Below are 24,536 nucleotides of genomic sequence, written 5' to 3'. Positions count from 1 at the left end.
GAAGAGTGTCCTCTGCAGTCACCTTTGCCATGAAGCAGTCCGGGAAGAGCGTCTTCTGCAGTCACTGTCACCGGGAAGCAGTCTGGGAAGAGCGTCTTCTGCAGTCACTTTCACCGTGAAGCAGTCCGGGAAGAGCGTCCTCTGCAGTCACCGTCACCGTGAAGCAGTCCGGGAAGAGTGTCCTCTGCAGCCACCGTCACAGTGAAGCAGTCTGGGAAGAGCGTCCTCTGCAGTCACCGTCGCCGGGAAGCAGTCTGGGAAGAGCGTCCTCTGCGTTTACTGTAACCAGGAAGTAGTCTGGGAAGAGCATCCTCTGCAGTCACCATCACCGTGAAGCAGTCTGGGAAGAGCATCCTCTGTTCTCACCATCGCCGTGAAGCAGTCCGGGAGGAGCGTACACTGTAGTCACTGTCACCTTGAAGCAGTCTAGGAAGAGCGTCCTCTGTAGTCACCATCGCTCGTGAAGCAGTCTGGGAAGAGCGTCCTCTGCAGTCACTGTCGCCGTGAAGCAGTCCGGGAAGAGCGTCCTCTGCAGTCACTGTTGCCGTGAAGCAGTCCGGGAAGAGCGTCCTCTGCAGTCACTGTTGCCGTGAAGCAGTCTGGGGAGAGCATCCTCTGCTGTCACCCTCACCGTGAAGCAGTCTGGGAAGAGCGTCCTTTGCAGTCACCATCACCGTGAATCAGTCTGGGAAGAGCATCCTCTGTTCTCACCATCGCCGTGAAGCAGTCCGGGAAGAGCGTACTCTGTAGTCACTGTCACCTTGAAGCAGTCTGGGAAGAGCCTCCTCTGCAGTTATCATCACCGTGAAGCTGTCTAGGAAGAGCGTCCTCTGTAGTCACCATCGCCGTGAAGCAGTCTGGGAAGAGCGTCCTCTACAGTCACTGTTGCCGTGAAGCAGTCTGGGAAGAGCATCCTCTGCAGTCACTGTTGCCGTGAAGCAGTCCGGGAAGAGCGTCCTCTGCAGTCACTGTTGCCGTGAAGCAGTCCGGGAAGAGCATCCTCTGCAGTCACCCTCACCGTGAAGCAGTCTGGTAAGAGCGTCCTCTGCAGTCATCGTCACCGTGAAGCAGTCTGGGAAGAGTGTCCTCTGTAGTCACTGTCACTGTGAAGCAGTCTGGTAAGAGCGTCCTCTGCAGTCACCGTCACCGTGAAGCAGTCTGGGAAGAGTGTCCTCTGTAGTCACTGTCACTGTGAAGCAGTCTGGGAAGAGCGTCCTCTGCAATCACTGTCGCCGAGTGAAAACAACCAAGAGTGACATCACAGGAAAACCATAAGTTCATTGGTTGATCAGTAACTGCTAGTTTGAACTACCTGTTCTAAGTTGATTTCAGATTAAAGGTGAGAACTGGGGCCCAGGATCTGAGGCCTAACACATCAGCTTCAACTGAGCAGAGAGCGCGAGTTCTAGTTGATTTAAGAAAGTGTATTTTGAATCTCTGTTTGAACTTTTTTTCAGATTAAGGGCAGGACTTTCCGCCCATCCGAGGCGGGGGGTGGGGGAAGTTGAATGGCGCGTTTCCAATCGGCGCCCCCAATTGGGGGTACGCTACCATTTTACGTGGGAGAGCCAATTAATCCCACCCAGCGCGATGTCCACCTGGAAGCGCTGTGCACACTCTGTGCTGACAGTGGGGGTGGGGGGTGGAATCCCAAAATCAAACGTGCGCTCTGTCAAAGAATAAATCAGCAACTGCATGTTACCTCAGGAAAAAGTACCATTTATTTAGCGCTAAACAGTACAATGGCCATTGGGAGCAGGTCACAATAAACCTGCCCAACGATACAGCGTTCAACAAGAAATATTTATACAGTACAATTACATGAGTCCCGCATATTCACACAGTGATATTGTTAACTTTAGTGATCCTATTAACTTGAGTAATCCTATTAACTTGAGTGATCCTATTAACTTGCCCTTCTTTATTCTCTTTTAATTATATCTATGTTTGCTAATTGATTTTGTTTACTCATACAGTTTCTTGATTGTCCCTTATCCCTTCTAACAATGTACTCTTCATTCCAGGAGACAACATCTGATCCTTTTTATCTGAGTCATAATCATGTAACAATCGAGTAGTTATAAATCAACCGTTATCAGTGCTTACAGTTATATCTCACAATAGGTTAGGTAATTGGTAAAGTTAACTAAATAATTACATGAGATGCAAGACAGACAGTTTTATAAAGACAGACAGTTGACAAAACAGAAACAGAAATACCTGGAAAAACTCAGCAGGTCTGACAGCATCTGCGTAGAGGAACACAGTTAATGTTTCGAGTCCGTATGACTCTTCAACAAAACTAATTAAAAATAGAAGTGAGATGAAATATAAGCTGGTTTAAGGGGGAGTGAGACAGGTAGAGCTGGATAGAGGGCCAGTGATAGGTGGAGATTGCCAAAAAATGTCACAGACAACAGGACAAAGAGGTGTTGAAGGTGGTGATATTATCTAAGGAATGTGCTAATTAAGGGTAGAAAGCAGGACGAGCAAGGTACAGATAGCACTAGTGGGGGTGGGGTGGGGGGTAGGGATCGAAATAGGCTAAAAGGTAGAGATAAAACAATGGATGGAAATACATTTAAAAATACTGGAAATAGATGGGGAAAGAAAAATATATATAAACTATTCAAAAAAGAGGAATAACTGGGAGGATGTAAGAAAGGCACAGCAATAATTATGGGTGATTTTAATATGCATATAGACTGGATGAATCAAATTGGCAAGGGTAGCCTCGAGGGAGAGTTCATAGAGTGTATTAGAGATCATTTCTTGCAGCAATATGTTGTGGAACCAACCAGGGAGCAGACTATTCTGGATTTGGTTTTGTGTAATGAGATGGGATTAATTAATGATCTCATATTAAAGGATCCTCTAGGGAAGAGTGATCATAGCATGTTGGAATTTCAAGTTCAGTTTGAGAGCGAGAAACTGGAGTCCCACACTAGTGTTCTGGAGTTAAACAAAGGTAATTACATAGGCATGAGGGCAGATTTGGCCCTAGTGGACTGGGCAGGAAGACTACAAGTTAGGACAGTTGATGAACAGTTGCAGATATTTAAGGAGATATTCAATTCCTCCCAAATACAATAGATTCCAAAGAGGAAGAAAGATGGTAAGAGGGGGAAAACGCATCCATTGCTAAGCAAGGAAGTTAAAGATAACATAAAGGCAAAAACTAAGGCATACCAAATTACAAAGGTCAGTGACAGGCTGGAAGATTGAGAAACTTTTAAAGATCAACAAAGGGTTACTAAAAAAAATAATGAAAAGAGCAAAGGTAAATTATGAAAGAAAACTAGCGCAAAATGTAAAAGCTGATAGCAAAAGCTTCTACAAGTATATAAAAGGAGAGTAGCTAAAGTCTAGGGAGTTAATAGTGGGGAACGCAGAAATGGCAGAGATGCTTAATCAATATTTTGCCTCAGTTTTCACAGTGGACGACACTATTACCACCCCAATAGTAACAGGTAGTGCAGAGGGTATAGAGAAGGAGGAACTTAGAACAATCACCATCACTAGAGAAAAAGTACTGAGCAAACTGTTGGGATTAAAGGGTGACAAGTCCCCAGGACCTGATGGCCTACATCCCAGGGTCATAAAGGAAGTGACAGTGGAGAAAGTGGATGCATTGGCTATAATATTCCAAAATTCCCTGGATTCTGGAAAGGTTCCAGAGGATTGGAAAAATGCTAATTTAACGCCATTATTCAAAAAGGCAGGGAGGCAGAAAGTAGGAAACTATAGACCATTTAGTTTAACGTCTGTCATTGGGAAATTGTTGCAATCCATTGTTAAGGAAGTAGTAATGGGACATTTGGAAAGTCAAAATGCAATCCATCAGAGTCAGCATGGTTTTATGAAGAGTAAATCGTGTTTGACTAATTTGCTAGAATTCTTTGAAGATGTGACAAGCAAAGTGGATCATGGGGATCCTGTAGATGTAGTATATCTGGACTTCCAGAAGGCCTTTGATAAGGTGCTGCACAAAAGATTAATACACAAGATAAGATCACATGGAGTTAGGGGGTAATATATTAGCGTGGATAGAGGATTGGCTAACCAACAGAAGGCAGAGAGTCGGGATAAATGGGTCTTTTTCTGGACAGCAAGCTGTAACTAGTGGGGTGCCACAGGGTTCGGTCCTTGGGCCCCAACTATTTACAATCTATATTAATGACTTGGATTCAGGGATAGAAGGTCCTATAGCTAAATTTGCAGATGACACCAAAATCGGTGGGAAAGTAAGTTGCAATGAAGAGATAAGAAATTTACAAATGGATATGGACAGGTTAGGTGAATGGGCCAAAATTTGGCAGATGGAGTTTAACGTGGATAAGTGTGAGGTTATTTATCTATTTTGGTCGGAAGAATAAAAAGGTGACTTATTATTTAAATGCAGAGAAACTTCAGAATGCTTCAGTGCAGAGGGATCTGGGTGTCCTTGTGCATGAATCGCTGAAAGCTAGTCTGCAGGTACAGCAGGTAATAAGGAAGGCAAATGGAATTTTGGCATTTATTGCTAAAGGAATAGAGTATAAAAATAGGGAAGTGTTGTTGCAACTGTACAAGGCATTGGTGAGACCGCACCTGGAGTACTGTGCACAGTTTTGGTCCCCTTACTTGAGGAAGGTTGTAGTTGCACTGGAGGAGGTTCACTAGATTGATTCCAGAGATGTGGGGCTTGTCTTATGAGGAGAGATTGAGCAGTTTAGTCCTATACTCACTAGAGTTTAGAAGGATGAGAGGAGATCTAATTGAGGTATATAAGATACTAAAAGGGATAGACAAAGTAGACGTGGAGTGGATGTTTCCCCTTGTGGGGCATTCTAGAACGAGAGGCCATAGTTTTAGGCTAAGGGGCGGTAGATTTAAATCAGAGATGAGGAGGAATTACTTTTCTCAAAGGGTCGTGAATCTGTGGAATTCACGACCTCAGAGTGCAGTGGATGCCGGGACGCTGAATAAATTTAAGGAGGAGATAGACAGATTTTTAATTAGTAACGGGGTGAAAGGTTATGGGGAGAGGGCGGGAAATTGGAGTTGAGGCCAAAATGACATCAGCCATGATCGTATTGAATGGCGGGGCAGGCTCGAGGGGCTGAATTGCCAATTCCTGCTCCTAGTTCTTATGTTCTTGTGTCACTTGAAATGTGCGAATATTTAGAGGGGGTCTCCGGGAGTGTGTTAATATTTACAAGGAGTCTCCGGGAGTGTGTTAATATTTACAGGGGGTCTCCGGGAGCGTGTTAATATTTACAAGGAGTCTCCGGGAGTGTGTTAATATTTACAGGGGGTCTCAAGGAGTGTGTTAATATTTAAAGGGGGTCCCCAGGAGTGTGTTAATATTTACAGGGGGTCTCCGGGAGTGTGTTAATATTTACAGGGGGTCTCTGGGAGTGTGCTAATATTTAAAGGGGGTCTCCGAGAGTGTGTTAATATTTACAGGGGATCGCTGCGGGTGTGTTAATATTTACAGGGAGTCTCCGGGAGCGTGTTAATATTTACAGGGGGTCTCCAGGAGTGTATTAATATTTACAGGGGGTCCCCGGGTGAGTGTTAATATTTACAGGGGGTCTCCGGGAGTGTGTTAATATTTACAGGGGGTCTCCGGGAGTGTGTTAATATGTACAGGGGGTCTCCGAGAGTGTGTTAATATTTACAGGAGGTCTCCGGGAGTGTGTTAATATTTACAGAGTGTCCCCGGGAGTGTGTTAATAGTTACAGGGGGTCTCTGGGAGTGTGTTAATATTTACAGGGTTTCCCAGGGAGTGTGTTAATATTTACAGGGGGTCACCGGGTGTGTGTTAATATTTACAGGGTGTCACCGTGTGTGTGTTAATATTTACAGGTGGTCACCGGGTGTGTGTTAATATTTAAAGGGGGTCTCCAGGAGTGTGTTAGTATTTACAGGGTGTCTCCAGGAGTGTGTTTTTATTTACGGGGGTTTCCGGGATTGTGTTAATATTTACAGGGGGTCTCTGTGAGTGTATTAATACTTACAGGGGGTCTCTGGGAGTGTGTTAATATTTACAGGGTTTCCCTGGGAGTGTGTTAATATTTAGAGGGGGTCTCCAGGAGTGTGTTAATATTTACAGGGGTCTCTGGGTGTGTGTTAATATTTACAGGGGGTCTCCGGGATTGTGTTAATATTTACAGGGGGTCTCTGTGAGTGTGTTAATATTTACAGGGTGTCTCTGTGAGTGTATTAATATTTACAGGGGGTCTCTGTGAGAGTGTTAATATTTACAGGGGGTCACCGTGTGTTTTAATATTTACAGGGGATCTCCGGGAGTGTGTTAATATTTACAGGGGGTCTCCGGGAGTGTGTTAATATTTACAGGGGGTCACCGGGTGTGTTTTAATATTTACAGGTTGTCTCCGGGTGTGTGTTAATATTTACAGGGGGTCTCCGTGAGTGTGTTAATATTTACAGGGGGTCCCCGGGAGTGTGTTGATATTTACAGGGGGTCTCTGGGAGTGTGTTAATATTTACAGGGTTTCCCATGGAGTGTGTTAATATTTACAGGGGGTCACCGGGCGTGTGTTAATATTTACAGGGGGTCACCGTGTGTTTGTTAATATTTACAGGTGGTCACCGGGTGTGTGTTAATATTTAAAGGGGGTCTCCGGGAGTGTCTTAGTATTTACAGGGTGTCTCCAGGAGTGTGTTAATATTTACGGGGGTCTCCGGGATTGTGTTTATATTTACAGGGGGTCTCTGTGAGTGTATTAATATTTACAAGGAGTCTCCGGGAGTGTGTTATTATTTACAGGGTGTCTCCGTGAGTGTGTTAATATTTACGGGGGGTCTCCGGGAGTGTGTTAATATTTACAGGGGGTTCCCCGGGAGTGTGTTGATATTTACAGGGGGTCTCCGGGAGTCTGTTAATATTTACAGGGGGTCCCCGGGAGTGTGTTAATATTTACAGGGTGTCCCCAGGAGTGTGTTAATATTTACAGGGGGTCTCCGGGAGTGTGTTAGTATTTACAGGGGGTCCCCGAGAGTGTGTTAATATATACAGGGGGTCCCCGGGAGTGTGTTAATATTTACAGGGGGTCTCTGGGAGTGTGTTAATATTTACAGGGGGTCTCCGGGAGTGTGTTAATATTTACAGGGGGTCTCCGGGAGTGTGTTAATATTTACAGGGGGTCTCTGGGAGTGTGTTAATATTTACAAGGAGTCTCCGGGATCGTGTTAATATTTACAGGGGGTCTCCGGGAGTGTGTTAATATTTACAGGGGGTCTCCGGGAGTGTGTTAATATTTACAGGGTGGGCCCCGGGAGTGTGTTAATACTTAGAGGGGATCCCCGGGAGTATGTTAATATTTACAGGGTGTCTCCGGGAGTGTGTTAATATTTAGAGGGGCTCTCGGGGAGTGTGTTAATATTTACAGGGGGTCTCCGGGAGTGTGTTAATATTTACAGGGAGTCTCCGGGAGTGTGTTAATATTTACAGGGTGTCTCTGGGAGTGTGTTAATATTTACAGGGGGTCTCCGGGAGTGTGTTAATATTTACAGGGTGTCTCCAGGCGTGTGTTAATATTTACAGGGGGTCTCCGGGAGTGTGTTAATATTTACAGGGGTTTCCTGGGAGTGTGTTAATATTAACAGGGTGTCTCCGGGAGTGTGTTAATATTTATAGGGTGTCTCCAGGAGTGTATCAATATTCACAGGGGTCTCCGGGAGTGTGTTAATATTTACAGGTGGTCACCGGGTGTGTGTTAATATTTAAAGGGGGTCTCCGGGAGTGTGTTAGTATTTACAGGGTGTCTCCAGGAGTGTGTTTTTATTTACGGGGGTTTCCGGGATTGTGTTAATATTTACAGGGGGTCTCTGTGAGTGTATTAATACTTACAGGGGGTCTCTGGGAGTGTGTTAATATTTACAGGGTTTCCCTGGGAGTGTGTTAATATTTAGAGGGGGTCTCCAGGAGTGTGTTAATATTTACAGGGGTCTCTGGGTGTGTGTTAATATTTACAGGGGGTCTCCGAGAGTGTGTTAATATTTACAGGGGATCGCTGCGGGTGTGTTAATATTTACAGGGAGTCTCCGGGAGCGTGTTAATATTTACAGGGGGTCTCCAGGAGTGTATTAATATTTACAGGGGGTCCCCGGGTGAGTGTTAATATTTACAGGGGGTCTCCGGGAGTGTGTTAATATTTACAGGGGGTCTCCGGGAGTGTGTTAATATGTACAGGGGGTCTCCGAGAGTGTGTTAATATTTACAGGAGGTCTCCGGGAGTGTGTTAATATTTACAGAGTGTCCCCGGGAGTGTGTTAATAGTTACAGGGGGTCTCCGGGAGTGTGTTAATATTTACAGGGGGTCCCCGGGAGTGTGCTAATATTTACAGGGGGTCTCTGGGAGTGTGTTAATATTTACAGGGTTTCCCAGGGAGTGTGTTAATATTTACAGGGGGTCACCGGGTGTGTGTTAATATTTACAGGGTGTCACCGTGTGTGTGTTAATATTTACAGGTGGTCACCGGGTGTGTGTTAATATTTAAAGAGGGTCTCCGGGAGTGTGTTAATATTTACAGGGTGTCTCCAGGAGTGTGTTTTTATTTACGGGGGTTTCCGGGATTGTGTTAATATTTACAGGGGGTCTCTGTGAGTGTATTAATACTTACAGGGGGTCTCTGGGAGTGTGTTAATATTTACAGGGTTTCCCTGGGAGTGTGTTAATATTTAGAGGGGGTCTCCAGGAGTGTGTTAATATTTACAGGGGTCTCTGGGTGTGTGTTAATATTTACAGGGGGTCTCCGGGATTGTGTTAATATTTACAGGGTGTCTCTGTGAGTGTATTAATATTTACAGGGGGTCTCTGTGAGAGTGTTAATATTTACAGGGGGTCACCGTGTGTTTTAATATTTACAGGGGATCTCCGGGAGTGTGTTAATATTTACAGGGGGTCTCCGGGAGTGTGTTAATATTTACAGGGGGTCACCGGGTGTGTTTTAATATTTACAGGTTGTCTCCGGGTGTGTGTTAATATTTACAGGGGGTCTCCGTGAGTGTGTTAATATTTACAGGGGGTCCCCGGGAGTGTGTTGATATTTACAGGGGGTCTCTGGGAGTGTGTTAATATTTACAGGGTTTCCCATGGAGTGTGTTAATATTTACAGGGGGTCCCCGGGCGTGTGTTAATATTTACAGGGGGTCACCGTGTGTTTGTTAATATTTACAGGTGGTCACCGGGTGTGTGTTAATATTTAAAGGGGGTCTCCGGGAGTGTGTTAGTATTTACAGGGTGTCTCCAGGAGTGTGTTAATATTTACGGGGGTCTCCGGGATTGTGTTTATATTTACAGGGGGTCTCTGTGAGTGTATTAATATTTACAAGGAGTCTCCGGGAGTGTGTTATTATTTACAGGGTGTCTCCGTGAGTGTGTTAATATTTACGGGGGGTCTCCGGGAGTGTGTTAATATTTACAGGGGGTTCCCCGGGAGTGTGTTAATATTTACAGGGGGTCTCCGGGAGTCTGTTAATATTTACAGGGCGTCCCCGGGAGTGTGTTAATATTTACAGGGGGTCTCTGGGAGTGTGTTAATATTTACAGGGGGTCCCCAGGAGTGTGTTAATATTTACAGGGGGTCTCTGGGAGTGTGTTAATATTTACAGGGGGTCTCCGGGAGTGTGTTAATATTTACAGGGGGTCTCCGGGAGTGTGTTAATATTTACAGGGGGTCTCTGGGAGTGTGTTAATATTTACAAGGAGTCTCCGGGATCGTGTTAATATTTACAGGGGGTCTCCGGGAGTGTGTTAATATTTACAGGGGGTCTCCGGGAGTGTGTTAATATTTACAGGGTGGGCCCCGGGAGTGTGTTAATACTTAGAGGGGATCCCCGGGAGTATGTTAATATTTACAGGGTGTCTCCGGGAGTGTGTTAATATTTAGAGGGGCTCTCGGGGAGTGTGTTAATATTTACAGGGTGTCCCCGGGAGTTTGGTAATATTTAGAGGGGGTCTCCGGGAGTGTGTTAATATTTACAGGGGGTCCCCGGGAGTTTGTTAATATTTACAGGGGGTCTCCGGGAGTGTGTTAATATTTACAGGAGGTCTCCAGGAGTGTGTTAATATTTACAGGGGGCCTCTGTGAGTGTATTAATATTTACAGGGGCTCTCTGTGAGAGTCTTAATATTTACAGGTGGTCACCGGGTGTGTGTTAATATTTAAAGGGGGTCTCCGGGAGTGTCTTAGTATTTACAGGGTGTCTCCAGGAGTGTGTTAATATTTACGCGGGTCTCCGGGATTGCGTTAATATTTACAGGGGGTCTCTGTGAGTGTATTAATATTTACAAGGAGTCTCCGGGAGTGTGTTATTATTTACAGGGTGTCTCCGTGAGTGTGTTAATATTTACGGGGGGTCTCCGGGAGTGTGTTAATATTTACAGGGGGTCTCCGGGAGTGTGTTAATATTCACAGAGTGTCCCCGGGAGTTTGTTAATATTTACAGGGTGTCTCCGGGAGTGTGTTAATATTTACAGGGTGTCTCCGGGAGTGTGTTAATATTTACAGGGGGTCTCGGGGAGTGTGTTAATATTTACAGGGGGTCCCCGGGAGTTTGTTAATATTTACCGGGGGTCTCTGGGAGTCTGTTAATATTTACAGGGGGTCTCCGGGAGTTTGTTAGTATTTACTGGGGTCCCCGGGAGTGTGTTAATATATTCAGGGGGTCCCCGGGAGTGTGTTCATATTTACAGGGGGTCTCCGGGAGTGTGTTAGTATTTACAGGGGGTCTCCGGGAGTGTGTTAATATTTACAGGGTGTCCCTGGGTGTGTGTTAATATTTACAGGAGCTCTCTGGGACTGTGTTAATATTTACAGGGTTTCCCTGGGAGTGTGTTAATATTTACAGGGGGTCTCCGGGGGTGTGTTAATATTTACAGGGGTCTCCGGGAGTGTGTTAATTTTTACGGGGGGCTCCGGGAGTTTGTTACAATTTACAGGGGGTCTCCGGGAGTGTGTTAATATTTACAGGGGGTCTCCGGGAGTGTGTTAATATTTACAGGGTGTCTCCGGGAGTGTGTTAATATTTACAGTGGGTTTCCGGGAGTGTGTTAATATTCACAGGGGGTCTCCGGGAGTTTGTTAATAGTTCCAGGGGGTCTCCGGGAGAGGGTTAATATTTACAGGGGGTCTCCGGGAATGTGTTAATACTTACAGGGGGTCTCCGGGAGTGTGTTAATATTTACAGGGGGTCTCCGTCAGTGGGTTAATATTTAGAGGGGTTCCCCGTGAGTGTGTTAATATTTACAGGGCATCTCCGGGAGTGTGTTAATATATACAGGGAGTCTCCGGGAGTGTGTTAATATTTACAGGGGGTCCCCGGGAGTGTGTTAATATTTACAGGGTGTCTTCGGGAGTGTGTTAATATTTACATGGGGTACCCGGGAGTGCATTAATATATACAGGGGGTCTCCGGGAGTGTGTTAATATTTACAGGGGGACTCTGGGAGTGTGTTAGTATTTACAGTCGGTCTCCGGGAGTCTGTTAATTTTTACAGGGGGTCTCCGGGATAGTGTTAATATTTACAGAGGGTCTCTGGGAGTGTGTTAATATTTACAAGGAGTATCCGGGAGCTTGTTAATATTTACAGGGGGTCTCTGGGAGTGTGTTAATATTTACAGGGGCTCTCCGGGAGTGTGTTAATATTTACATGGGGGCCCCCGGGAGTTTGTTAATATTTACAGGGGCTCCCCGGGAGTGTGTTAATATTTACAGGGTGTCTCCGGGAGTGTGTTAATATTTACAGGGGCTCTCGGGGAGTGTGTTAATATTTGCAGGGGATCCCCGGGAGTTTGTTAATATTTACAGGTGGTCTCCGGGAGTGTGTTAATATTTACAGGGGGTCCCCGGGAGTTTGTTAATATTTATAGGGGGTCCCCGGGAGTTTGTTAATATTTATAGGGGGTCTCCGGGAGTGTGTTAATATTTACAGGGGGCTCCGGGAGTGTGCTAATATTTACAAGGAGTCTCCGGGAGTGTGTTAATATTTACAGGGTGTCTCCGGGAGTGTGTTAATATTTACAGGGAGTCTCCGGTTGTGTGTTAATATTTACAGGTGGTCACCGGGTGTGTGTTAATATTTACAAGGGGTCACCGGGTGTGTTTTAATATTTACAGGGTGTCTCCGGGAGTGTGTTAGTATTTACAGGGTGTCTCCGGGAGTGTGTTAATATTTACAGGGGGGCCCCCGGGAGTGTGTTAATATTTACAGGGCCTCCCGGGAGTGTGTTAATATTTACAGGGTGCCTCCGGGAGTGTGTTAATATTTACAGGGGCTCTCGGGGACTGTGTTAATATTTACAGGGGGTCCCCGGGAGTTTGTTAATATTTACAGAGGGTCTCTGGGAGTGTGTTAATATTTACAGGGGGTCTCCGGGAGTGTGTTAATTTTTACAAGGAGTATCTGGGAGTGTGTTAATATTTACAGGGGGTCTTCGGGAGTGTGTTAATATTAACTGGGGGGTCTGCGGGAGTGTGTTAATATTTACAGGGGGTCACCGCGTGTGTGTTAATATTTACATGTGGTCACTGGGTGTGTGTTAATATTTACAGGGGCTCTCCGGGAGTGTGTTAGTATTTACAGGGGGTCTCCGGGATTGTGTTAATATTTACAGGGGGTCACCGCGTGTGTGTTAATATTTACATGTGGTCACCGGGTGTGTGTTAATATTTACAGGGGCTCTCCGGGAGTGTGTTAGTATTTACAGGGGGTCTCCGGGATTGTGTTAATATTTACAGGGTGTCTCTGTGAGTGTATTTATATTTACAGGGGGTCTCTGTGAGCGTGTTAATATTTACAGGGGGTCACCGGGTGTGTGTTAATATTTACAGGGGTTTCCTGGGAGAGTGTTAATATTAACAGAGTGTCTCCGGGAGTCTGTTAATATTTACAGGGTTTCACCAGGAGTGTATCAATATTTACAGGGGGTCTCCGGGAGTGTGTTAATATTTACAGGGGCTCGATGGGAGTGTGTTAATATTTACAGGAGGGTCTCCGGAAGGTTGTTAATATTTACAGGGGGTCTCCGGGATTGTGTTAATATTTACAAGGGGGTCTCCGGGAGAGTGTTAATATTTACAGATTGTCCCCGGGTGTGTGTTAATATTTACAGGGAGGTCCCCGGGAGTGTGTTAATATTTACAGGGGGGGTCTCCTTGAGTGTGTTATTATTTACAGGGGTTCTCTGGGAGTGTGTTAATATTTACAGGGGTCTCCGGGAGAGTGTTAATATTTTCAGTGAGTCTCCGGGAGTGTGTTAATATTTACAGGGGGTCTCCGGGAGTCTGTTAATATATACAGGGTTCTCCGGAAATCTGTAAATATTAACAGGGGGTCACCGGGAGAGTGTTAATACTGACAAGGAGTCTTCGGGAGTGTATTAATATTTACAGGGTGTCTCGAGGTGTGTATCAATATTTACAGGGGTCTCCGGGAGTGTGTTAATATTTACAGGGGGTCTCCGGGAGTGTGTTAATTTTTACAGGGGGTCTCCGGGACTGTGTTAATATTTACAGGGTGTAACCGGGAGTGTGTTAATATTTACAGGGTGTCTCCGGGAGTGTGTTAATATTTACAGGGGGTCTCTGGGAGAGTGTAAATATTTACAAGGAGTCTCCGGGAGTGTGTTAATATTTACAGGGAGTCTCCTGGAGTGTGTTAATATTTACAGGAGCTCTCCGGGAGTGTGTTAATACTTACAGGGGGTCTCGAGGTGTGTATCAATATTTACAGGGGTCTCCGGGAGTGTGTTAATATTTACAGGGGGTCTCCGGGAGTGTGTTAATTTTTACAGGGGGTCTCCGTGAGTGTGTTAATATTTACAGGGTGTAACCGGGAGTGTGTTAATATTTACAGGGTGTCTCCGGGAGTGTTTTAATATTTACAGGGGGTCTCCGGGAGTGTGTTAATATTTACAGGGGGTCTCCGGGAGTGTGTTAATATTTACAGGGGGTCTCTGGGAGTGTGTTAATATTTACAAGGAGTCTCCGGGAGTGTGTTAATATTTACTGGGTGTCTCCTGGAGTGTGTTAATATTTACAGGAGCTCTCCGGGAGTGTGTTAATATTTACAGGGGGTCTCCGGGTGTGTGTTAATATTTACAGGGGTATCCCCGGGAGTGTGTTAATATTTACAGGGGGTCTCCGGGAGTCTGTTAATATTTACAGGGGGTCCCTGGTAGTGTGTTAATATTTACAGGGGTTCTCTGGGAGTGTGTTAATATTTACATGGGGTCTCCGGGAGTGTGTTAGTATTTACAGGGGGTTCCCGAGAGTCTGTTAATATATACAGGGGGTCCCCGGGAATGTGTAAATATTTACAGGGTGTCTCTGGGAGTGTGCTAATATTTACAGGCTTTCTCCGGGAGTGTGTTAGTATTTACAGGGGGTCCCCGAGAGTGTTTTAATATATATACAAGGGGTCCCCGGGAGTGTGTAAATATTTACAGGGGGGCTCTGGGAGTGTGTTAATGTTTACAGGCTTTCTCCGGGAGTGTGTGAATATTTACAGGGGTTCTCTGAGAGTGTGTTAATATTTACAAGGAAACTCCGGGAGCGTGTTAATATTTACAGGGTGTCTCCGGGAGTGTGTTAATATTTACAGGGGGTCTCCGGGAGTGTGTTAATATTTACAGGGGACCCCCGGGAGTGTGTTAATATTTACAGGGGTCCCCGGGAATTTGTTAATATTTACAGGGTGTCTCCGGGAGTGTGTTCATATTTAGAGGGGGTCCCCGGGAGTTTGTTAATACTAACAGGATGTCTCCAGGAGTGTGTTAATATTTACAAGGGTGTCTCCGGGCGTGAGTTAATATTTACAAGGAGTCTCCGGGAGTGTGTTAATATTTACAGGGGGTCTCCGGGAGTGTGTTAATATTAAGAGGGGGTTCTGCGGGAGTGTGTTAATATTTGCAGGGGGTCACCGTGTGTGTTTTAATATTAACAAGGGTTCACCGGGTGTGTGTTAATATTTACAGGAGGTCACCGGGTGTGTGTTAATATTTACAGGGGGTCACCGGGAGAGTGTTAATACTTACAAGGAGTCTCCGGGAGTGTGTTAATATTTACAGGGTGTCTCGAGGTGTGTATCAATATTTACAGGGGTCTCCGGGAGTGTGTTAATATTTACAGGGGGTCTCTGGGAGAGTGTTAATATTTACAAGGAGTCTCCGGGAGTGTGTTAATATTTACACGGTGTCTCCTGGAGTGTGTTAATATTTACAGGAGCTCTCCGGGAGTGTGTTAATATTTACAGGGGGTCTCCGGGTGTGTGTTAATATTTACAGGGGGATCCCCGGGTGTGTTTTAATATTTACAGTGGGTCTCCGGGAGTCTGTTAATATTTACAGGGGTCCCTGGTAGTGTGTTAATATTTACAGGGGTTCTCTGGGAGTGTGTTAATATTTACAGGGGGTCTCCGGGAGTGTGTTAGTATTTACAGGGGGTCCCCGAGAGTGTGTTAATATATACTGGGGGTCCCCGGGAGTGAGTAAATATTTACAGGGTGTCTCTGGGAGTGTGTTAATATTTACAGGCTTTCTCCGGGAGTGTGTTAATATTTACAGGGGTTCTCTGAGTGTGTGTTAATATTTACAAGGAGTCTCCGGGAGCATGTTAATATTTACAGAGGGTCTCCGGGAGTGTGTTAATATTTACAGGGGTTCTCCAGGAGTGTGTTAATATTTACAGGGGCTCCCCGGGAGCGTGTTAATATTTACAGGGTGTCTCAGGAAGTGTGTTAATAATTGCAGGGGGTCTCGGGGAGTGTGTTAATATTTACAGGGGGTCCCCGGGAGTTTGTTAATATTTACAGGGGGTCTCCGGGAGTGTGTTCATATTTAGAGGGGGTCCCCGGGAGTTTGTTAATATTTACAGGGGGTATCCGGGAGAGTGTTAATATTAACAGGGGGTCTCCGGGAGTGTGTTAATATTTACAGGGGGTCTCCGGGAGTGTGTTAGTACTTACAGGGGGTCTCCGGGAGTGTGTTAATATTTACAGGAGCTCTCTGGGAGTGTGTTAATATTTACAGGGTTTCCCTGGGAGTGTCTTAATATTTACAGGGGGTCTCCGGGGGTGTGTTAATATTTACAGGGGTCTCCGGCAGTGTGTTAATATTTACAGGGGATCACCGGGTGTGTGTTAATATTTACAGGGGGTCTCAGGGGGTGTGTTAATATTTACAGGGGTCTCTGGGAGGGTGTTAATATTTACAGGGGGCCCCGGGAGTTTCTTAATATTTACAGGGGGCTCCGGGAGTGTGTTTCTATTTACAGGGGGTCGCCGGGAGTGTGTTAATATTTACAGGGGGTCTCCGGGAGTTTGTTAGTATTTACAGGGGGTCTCCGGGAGTGTGTTAATATTTACAGGGTGTCCCCGGGTGTGTGTTAATATTTACAGGAGCTCTCTGGGAGTGTGTTAATATTTACAGGGTTTCCCTGGGAGTGTGTTAATATTTACAGGTCTCCGGGGGTGTGTTAATATTTACAGGGGTCACCGGGAGTGTGTTAATATTTACAGGGGGGCTCCGGGAGTGTGTTACTATTTACAGGGGGTCTCAGGGAGTGTGTTAATATTTACAGGGGGTCTCCGGGAGTGTGTTAATATTTATAGCGTTTCTCCGGGAGTGCATTCATATTTACAAGGGTTCTCCGGGACTGTGTTAATATTTACAGAGGGTCACCGGGTGTGTGTTAATATTTACAGGGTGTCTCCGGGAGTGTGTTAGTATTTACAGGGGGTCTCCGGGAGTGTGTTAATATATACAGGGGGTCCCCGGGTGTGTGTTAATATTTACAGGGGGTCTCCGGGAGTATGTTAATATTTACAGGGTGGCCCTGGGAGTGCGTTAATATATACAGGGTGTCTCTGGGAGTGTGTTAATATTTACAGTCGGTCTCCGGGAGTCTGTTAATATTTACAAGGGGTCTCCGGGAGAGTGTTAATATTTACAGGGGGTCTCTGGGAGGGTGTTAATATTTACAAGGGGTCTCCGGGAGCGTGTTAATATTTACAGAGGCTCTCAGGGAGTGTGTTAATATTTACAGGGGCTCTCCGGGAGTGTGTTAATATTTACAGGGGCTCCCCGGGAGTTTGTTAATATTTACAGGGTGTCTCCGGAAGTGTGTTAATAATTGCAGTGCGTCTCGGGGAGTGTGTTAATATTTACAGGGGGTCCCCGGGAGTTTGTTAATATTTAAGGGTGTCTCCGGGAGTATGTTCATATTTAGAGGGGGTCCCCGGGAGTTTGTTAATACTAACAGGATGTCTCCAGGAGTGTGTTAATATTTACAAGGGTGTCTCCGGGCGTGAGTTAATATTTACAAGGAGTCTCCGGGAGTGTGTTAATATTTACAGGGGGTCTCCGGGAGTGTGTTAATATTTACAGGAGGTCTCCGGGAGTGTGTTAATATTAAGATGGGGTTCTGCGGGAGTGTGTTAATATTTGCAGGGGGTCACCGTGTGTGTGTTAATATTAACAGGGGGTCTCCGGGTGTGTGTTAATATTTACAGGAGGTCACCGGATGTGTGTTAATATTTACAGGGGGTCACCGGGAGAGTGTTAATACTTACAAGGAGTCTCCGGGAGTGTGTTAATATTTACAGGGGGTCTCGAGGTGTGTATCAATATTTACAGGGGTCTCCGGGAGTGTGTTAATATTTACAGGGGGTCTCCGGGAGTGTGTTAATTTTTGCAGGGGGTCTCCGGGAGTGTGTTAATATTTACAGGGTGTAACCGGGAGTGTGTTAATATTTACAGGGTGTCTCCGGGAGTGTTTTAATATTTACAGGGGGTCTCTGGGAGAGTGTTAATATTTACAAGGAGTCTCCGGGAGTGTGTTAATATTCACAGGGTGTCTCCTGGAGTGTGTTAATATTTACAGGAGTTCTCCGGGAGTGTGTTAATATTTACAGGGGGTCTCCGGGTGTGTGTTAATATTTACAGGGGGATTCCCGGGAGTGTGTTAATATTTACAGGGGATCTCCGGGAGTCTGTTAATATTTACAGGGGGTCCCTGGTAGTGTGTTAATATTTACAGGGTTCTCTGGGAGTGTGTTAATATTTACAGGGGGTCTCCGGGAGTGTGTTAGTATTTACAGGGGGTCCCCGAGAGTGTGTTAATATATACTGGGGGTCCCCGGGAGTGTGTAAATATTTACAGGGTGTCTCTGGGAGTGTGTTAATATTTACAGGCTTTCTCCGGGAGTGTGTTAATATTTACAGGGTATCTCCGGGAGTGTGTTAATATTTACAAGGGGTCTCCGGGAGTGTGTTAATATTTACAGAGGGTCACCGGGTGTGTGTTAATATTTACAGGGTGTCTCCGGGAGTGTGTTAGTATTTACAGGGGGTCTCCGGGAGTGTGTTAATATATACAGGGGGTCCCCGGGTGTGTGTTAATATTTACAGGGGGTCTCCGGGAGTATGTTAATATTTACAGGGTGGCCCTGGGAGTGCGTTAATATATACAGGGTGTCTCTGGGAGTGTGTTAATATTTACAGTCGGTCTCCGGGAGTCTGTTAATATTTACAAGGGGTCTCCGGGAGAGTGTTAATATTTACAGGGGGTCTCTGGGAGGGTGTTAATATTTACAAGGGGTCTCCGGGAGCGTGTTAATATTTACAGAGGCTCTCAGGGAGTGTGTTAATATTTACAGGGGCTCTCCGGGAGTGTGTTAATATTTACAGGGGCTCCCCGGGAGTTTGTTAATATTTACAGGGTGTCTCCGGAAGTGTGTTAATAATTGCAGTGCGTCTCGGGGAGTGTGTTAATATTTACAGGGGGTCCCCGGGAGTTTGTTAATATTTAAGGGTGTCTCCGGGAGTATGTTCATATTTAGAGGGGGTCCCCGGGAGTTTGTTAATACTAACAGGATGTCTCCAGGAGTGTGTTAATATTTACAAGGGTGTCTCCGGGCGTGAGTTAATATTTACAAGGAGTCTCCGGGAGTGTGTTAATATTTACAGGGGGTCTCCGGGAGTGTGTTAATATTTACAGGAGGTCTCCGGGAGTGTGTTAATATTAAGATGGGGTTCTGCGGGAGTGTGTTAATATTTGCAGGGGGTCACCGTGTGTGTGTTAATATTAACAGGGGGTCTCCGGGTGTGTGTTAATATTTACAGGAGGTCACCGGATGTGTGTTAATATTTACAGGGGGTCACCGGGAGAGTGTTAATACTTACAAGGAGTCTCCGGGAGTGTGTTAATATTTACAGGGGGTCTCGAGGTGTGTATCAATATTTACAGGGGTCTCCGGGAGTGTGTTAATATTTACAGGGGGTCTCCGGGAGTGTGTTAATTTTTGCAGGGGGTCTCCGGGAGTGTGTTAATATTTACAGGGTGTAACCGGGAGTGTGTTAATATTTACAGGGTGTCTCCGGGAGTGTTTTAATATTTACAGGGGGTCTCTGGGAGAGTGTTAATATTTACAAGGAGTCTCCGGGAGTGTGTTAATATTCACAGGGTGTCTCCTGGAGTGTGTTAATATTTACAGGAGTTCTCCGGGAGTGTGTTAATATTTACAGGGGGTCTCCGGGTGTGTGTTAATATTTACAGGGGGATTCCCGGGAGTGTGTTAATATTTACAGGGGATCTCCGGGAGTCTGTTAATATTTACAGGGGGTCCCTGGTAGTGTGTTAATATTTACAGGGTTCTCTGGGAGTGTGTTAATATTTACAGGGGGTCTCCGGGATTGTGTTAATATTTACAGGGTGTCCCCGAGAGTGTGTTAATATATACTGGGGGTCCCCGGGAGTGTGTAAATATTTACAGGGTGTCTCTGGGAGTGTGTTAATATTTACAGGCTTTCTCCGGGAGTGTGTTAATATTTACAGGGGTTCTCTGAGAGTGTGTTAATATTTACAAGGAGTCTCCGGGAGCGTGTTAATATTTACAGGGGGTCTCCGGGAGCGTGCTAATATTTACAGGGGGTCTCCAGGAGTGTGTTAATATTTACAGGGGCTCCCCGGGAGTGTGTTAATATTTACAGGGTGTCTCCGGAAGTGTGTTAATAATTGCAGGGGGTCTCGGGGAGTGTGTTAATATTTACAGGGTGTCCCCGGGAGTTTGTTAATATTTACAGGGGGTCTCCGGGAGTGTGTTCATATTTAGAGGGGGTCCCCGGGAGTTTGTTAATATTAACAGGATGTCTCCGGGAGTGTGTTAATATTTACAAGGGTGTCTCCGGGAGTGTGTTAATATTTACAAGGACTCTCCGGGAGTGTGTTAATATTTACAGGGGGTATCAGGGAGAGTGTTAATATTAACAGGGGGTTCTGCGGGAGTGTGTTAATATTTACAGGGTGTCTCCGGGAGTGTGTTAATATTTACAGGGGGTCACCGGGTGTGTGTTAATATTTACAGGGGGTCTCCGGGAGTGTGTTAGTATTTACAGGGGGTCTCCGGGAGTGTGTTAATATTTACAGGAGCTCTCTGGGAGTGTGTTAATATTTACAGGGTTTCCCTGGGAGTGTGTTAATATTTACAGGGGTCTCTGGGAGGGTGTTAATATTTACAGGGGGGCCCCGGGAGTTTCTTAATATTTACAGGGGGGCTCCGGGAGTGTGTTTCTATTTACAGGGGGTCTCCGGAAGTGTGTTAATATTTACAGGGGGTCTCCGGGAGTGTGTTAGTGTTTACAGGGGGTCTCCGGGAGTGTGTTAATATTTACAGGGTGTCCCCGGGTGTGTGTTAATATTTACAGGAGCTCTCTGGGAGTGTGTTAATATTTACAGGGGGGCTCCGGGAGTGTGTTACTATTTACAGGGGGTCTCAGGGAGTGTGTTAATATTTACAGTGGGTCTCCGGGAGTGTGTTAATATTTACAGGGTGTCTCCGGGAGTGTGTTAATATTTACAGGGGGTCTCCGGGGTGTGTTAATATTTACAGAGGGTCACCGGGTGTGTGTTAATATTTACAGGGTGTCTCCGGGAGTGTGTTAGTATTTACAGGGGGTCTCCGGGAGTGTGTTAATATATACAGGGGGTCCCCGGGTGTGTGTTAATATTTACAGGGGGTCTCCGGGAGTGTGTTAATATTTACAGGGTGGCCCCGGGAGTGCGTTAATATATACAGGGGGTCTCCGGGAGTGTGTTAATATTTACAGGGGGTCTCTGGGAGTGTGTTAATATTTACAGTCGGTCTCCGGGAGTCTGTTAATATTTACAGGGGGTCTCCGGGAGATTGTTAATATTTACAGGGGGTCTCTGGGAGGGTGTTAATATTTACAAGGAGTCTCCGGGAGCGAGTTAATATTTACAGGGGGTCTCCGGGAGTGTGTTAATATTTACAGGGGCTCTCCGGGAGTGCGTTAATATTTACAGTGGGGCCCCCGGGAGTTAGTTAATATTTACAGGGGCTCCCCGGGTGTGTGTTAATATTTACAGGGGCTCTCGGGGTGTGTGTTAATATTTACAGGGGTTCCCCAGGGGTTTGTTAATATTTACAGGGGGTCTCCGGGAGTGTGTTAATATTTACAGGGGATCCCCGGGAGTTTGTTAATATTTATAGGGGGTCTCCGGGAGTGTGTTAATATTTACAGGGGCTCTCCGGGAGTGTGCTAATATTTACAAGGAGTCTCCGGGAGTGTGTTATTATTTACAGGGGGTCTCTGGGAGTGTGTTAATATTTACAGGAGGTCTCCGGTTGTGTGTTAATATTTACAGGGGGTCTCCGGGGGTGTGTTAATATTCACAGGGGGTCACCGGGTGTGTTTAATATTTACAGGGTGTCTCCGGGAGTGTGTTAGTATTTACAGGGTGTCTCCGGGATTGTGTTAATATTTACAGGGGGTCTCCGGGAGTGTGTTAATATTTACAGGGTGTCTCTGTGAGTGTTTTAATATTTACAGGGGGTCTCTGTGAGTGTGTTTATATTTACAGGGGTCAACGGGTGTGTGTTAATATTTACAGGGGATCTCCGGGTCATGTGTTATTATTTACAGGGGGTCTCCGGGAGTGTGTTAATATTTACAGGGGGTCACCGGCTGTGTGTTAATATTTGCAGGGGGTCTCCGGGAGTGTGTTAGTATTTAAAGCGGGTCTCCGGGAGTGTGTTAATATTTACAGTGGGGTCCCCGGGAGTGTGTTAATATTTACAGGGGGTCACCGGGTGTGTGTTAATATTTACAGGGGATCTCCGGGTTGTGTGTTAATATTGACAGGGGGTCTCCGGGAGTGTGTTAATATTTACAGGGGGTCACCGGGTGTGTGTTAATATTTACAGGGGGTCTCCGGGAGTGTGTTAGTATTTAAAGCGGGTCTCCAGGAGTTTGTTAATATTTACAGGGGGGTACCCGGGAGTGTGTTAATATTTACATGGGGTCACCGGGTGTGTGTTAGTATTTAAAGCGGGTCTCCGGGAGTGTGTTAATATTTACAGGGGGGTCCCCGGGAGTGTGTTAATATTTACAGGATCTCTCTGGGAGTGTGTTAATATTTACAGGGTTTCCCTGGGAGTGTGTTAATATTTACAGGGGGTCTCCGGGAGTGTGTTAATATTTACAGGGGGTCTCCGGGAGTGTGTTAATATTTACAGGGGACCCCCGGGAGTGTGTTAATATTTACAGGGGTCCCCGGGAATTTGTTAATATTTACAGGGTGTCTCCGGGAGTGTGTTCATATTTAGAGGGGGTCCCCGGGAGTTTGTTAATACTAACAGGATGTCTCCAGGAGTGTGTTAATATTTACAAGGGTGTCTCCGGGCGTGAGTTAATATTTACAAGGAGTCTCCGGGAGTGTGTTAATATTTACAGGGGGTCTCCGGGAGTGTGTTAATATTAAGAGGGGGTTCTGCGGGAGTGTGTTAATATTTGCAGGGGGTCACCGTGTGTGTTTTAATATTAACAAGGGTTCACCGGGTGTGTGTTAATATTTACAGGAGGTCACCGGGTGTGTGTTAATATTTACAGGGGGTCACCGGGAGAGTGTTAATACTTACAAGGAGTCTCCGGGAGTGTGTTAATATTTACAGGGTGTCTCGAGGTGTGTATCAATATTTACAGGGGTCTCCGGGAGTGTGTTAATATTTACAGGGGGTCTCTGGGAGAGTGTTAATATTTACAAGGAGTCTCCGGGAGTGTGTTAATATTTACACGGTGTCTCCTGGAGTGTGTTAATATTTACAGGAGCTCTCCGGGAGTGTGTTAATATTTACAGGGGGTCTCCGGGTGTGTGTTAATATTTACAGGGGGATCCCCGGGTGTGTTTTAATATTTACAGTGGGTCTCCGGGAGTCTGTTAATATTTACAGGGGTCCCTGGTAGTGTGTTAATATTTACAGGGGTTCTCTGGGAGTGTGTTAATATTTACAGGGGGTCTCCGGGAGTGTGTTAGTATTTACAGGGGGTCCCCGAGAGTGTGTTAATATATACTGGGGGTCCCCGGGAGTGAGTAAATATTTACAGGGTGTCTCTGGGAGTGTGTTAATATTTACAGGCTTTCTCCGGGAGTGTGTTAATATTTACAGGGGTTCTCTGAGTGTGTGTTAATATTTACAAGGAGTCTCCGGGAGCATGTTAATATTTACAGAGGGTCTCCGGGAGTGTGTTAATATTTACAGGGGTTCTCCAGGAGTGTGTTAATATTTACAGGGGCTCCCCGGGAGCGTGTTAATATTTACAGGGTGTCTCAGGAAGTGTGTTAATAATTGCAGGGGGTCTCGGGGAGTGTGTTAATATTTACAGGGGGTCCCCGGGAGTTTGTTAATATTTACAGGGGGTCTCCGGGAGTGTGTTCATATTTAGAGGGGGTCCCCGGGAGTTTGTTAATATTTACAGGGGGTATCCGGGAGAGTGTTAATATTAACAGGGGGTCTCCGGGAGTGTGTTAATATTTACAGGGGGTCTCCGGGAGTGTGTTAGTACTTACAGGGGGTCTCCGGGAGTGTGTTAATATTTACAGGAGCTCTCTGGGAGTGTGTTAATATTTACAGGGTTTCCCTGGGAGTGTCTTAATATTTACAGGGGGTCTCCGGGGGTGTGTTAATATTTACAGGGGTCTCCGGCAGTGTGTTAATATTTACAGGGGATCACCGGGTGTGTGTTAATATTTACAGGGGGTCTCAGGGGGTGTGTTAATATTTACAGGGGTCTCTGGGAGGGTGTTAATATTTACAGGGGGCCCCGGGAGTTTCTTAATATTTACAGGGGGCTCCGGGAGTGTGTTTCTATTTACAGGGGGTCGCCGGGAGTGTGTTAATATTTACAGGGGGTCTCCGGGAGTTTGTTAGTATTTACAGGGGGTCTCCGGGAGTGTGTTAATATTTACAGGGTGTCTCCTGGAGTGTGTTAATATTTACAGGAGTTCTCCGGGAGTGTGTTAATATTTACAGGGGGTCTCCGGGTGTGTGTTAATATTTACAGGGGGATTCCCGGGAGTGTGTTAATATTTACAGGGGATCTCCGGGAGTCTGTTAATATTTACAGGGGGTCCCTGGTAGTGTGTTAATATTTACAGGGTTCTCTGGGAGTGTGTTAATATTTACAGGGGGTCTCCGGGAGTGTGTTAGTATTTACAGGGGGTCCC

This window comes from Carcharodon carcharias, chromosome 3, assembly GCF_017639515.1.
Source record: "Carcharodon carcharias isolate sCarCar2 chromosome 3, sCarCar2.pri, whole genome shotgun sequence".
Taxonomy (NCBI): Eukaryota; Metazoa; Chordata; class Chondrichthyes; order Lamniformes; family Lamnidae; genus Carcharodon; species Carcharodon carcharias.
This window is presented reverse-complemented; position numbering follows the sequence as displayed.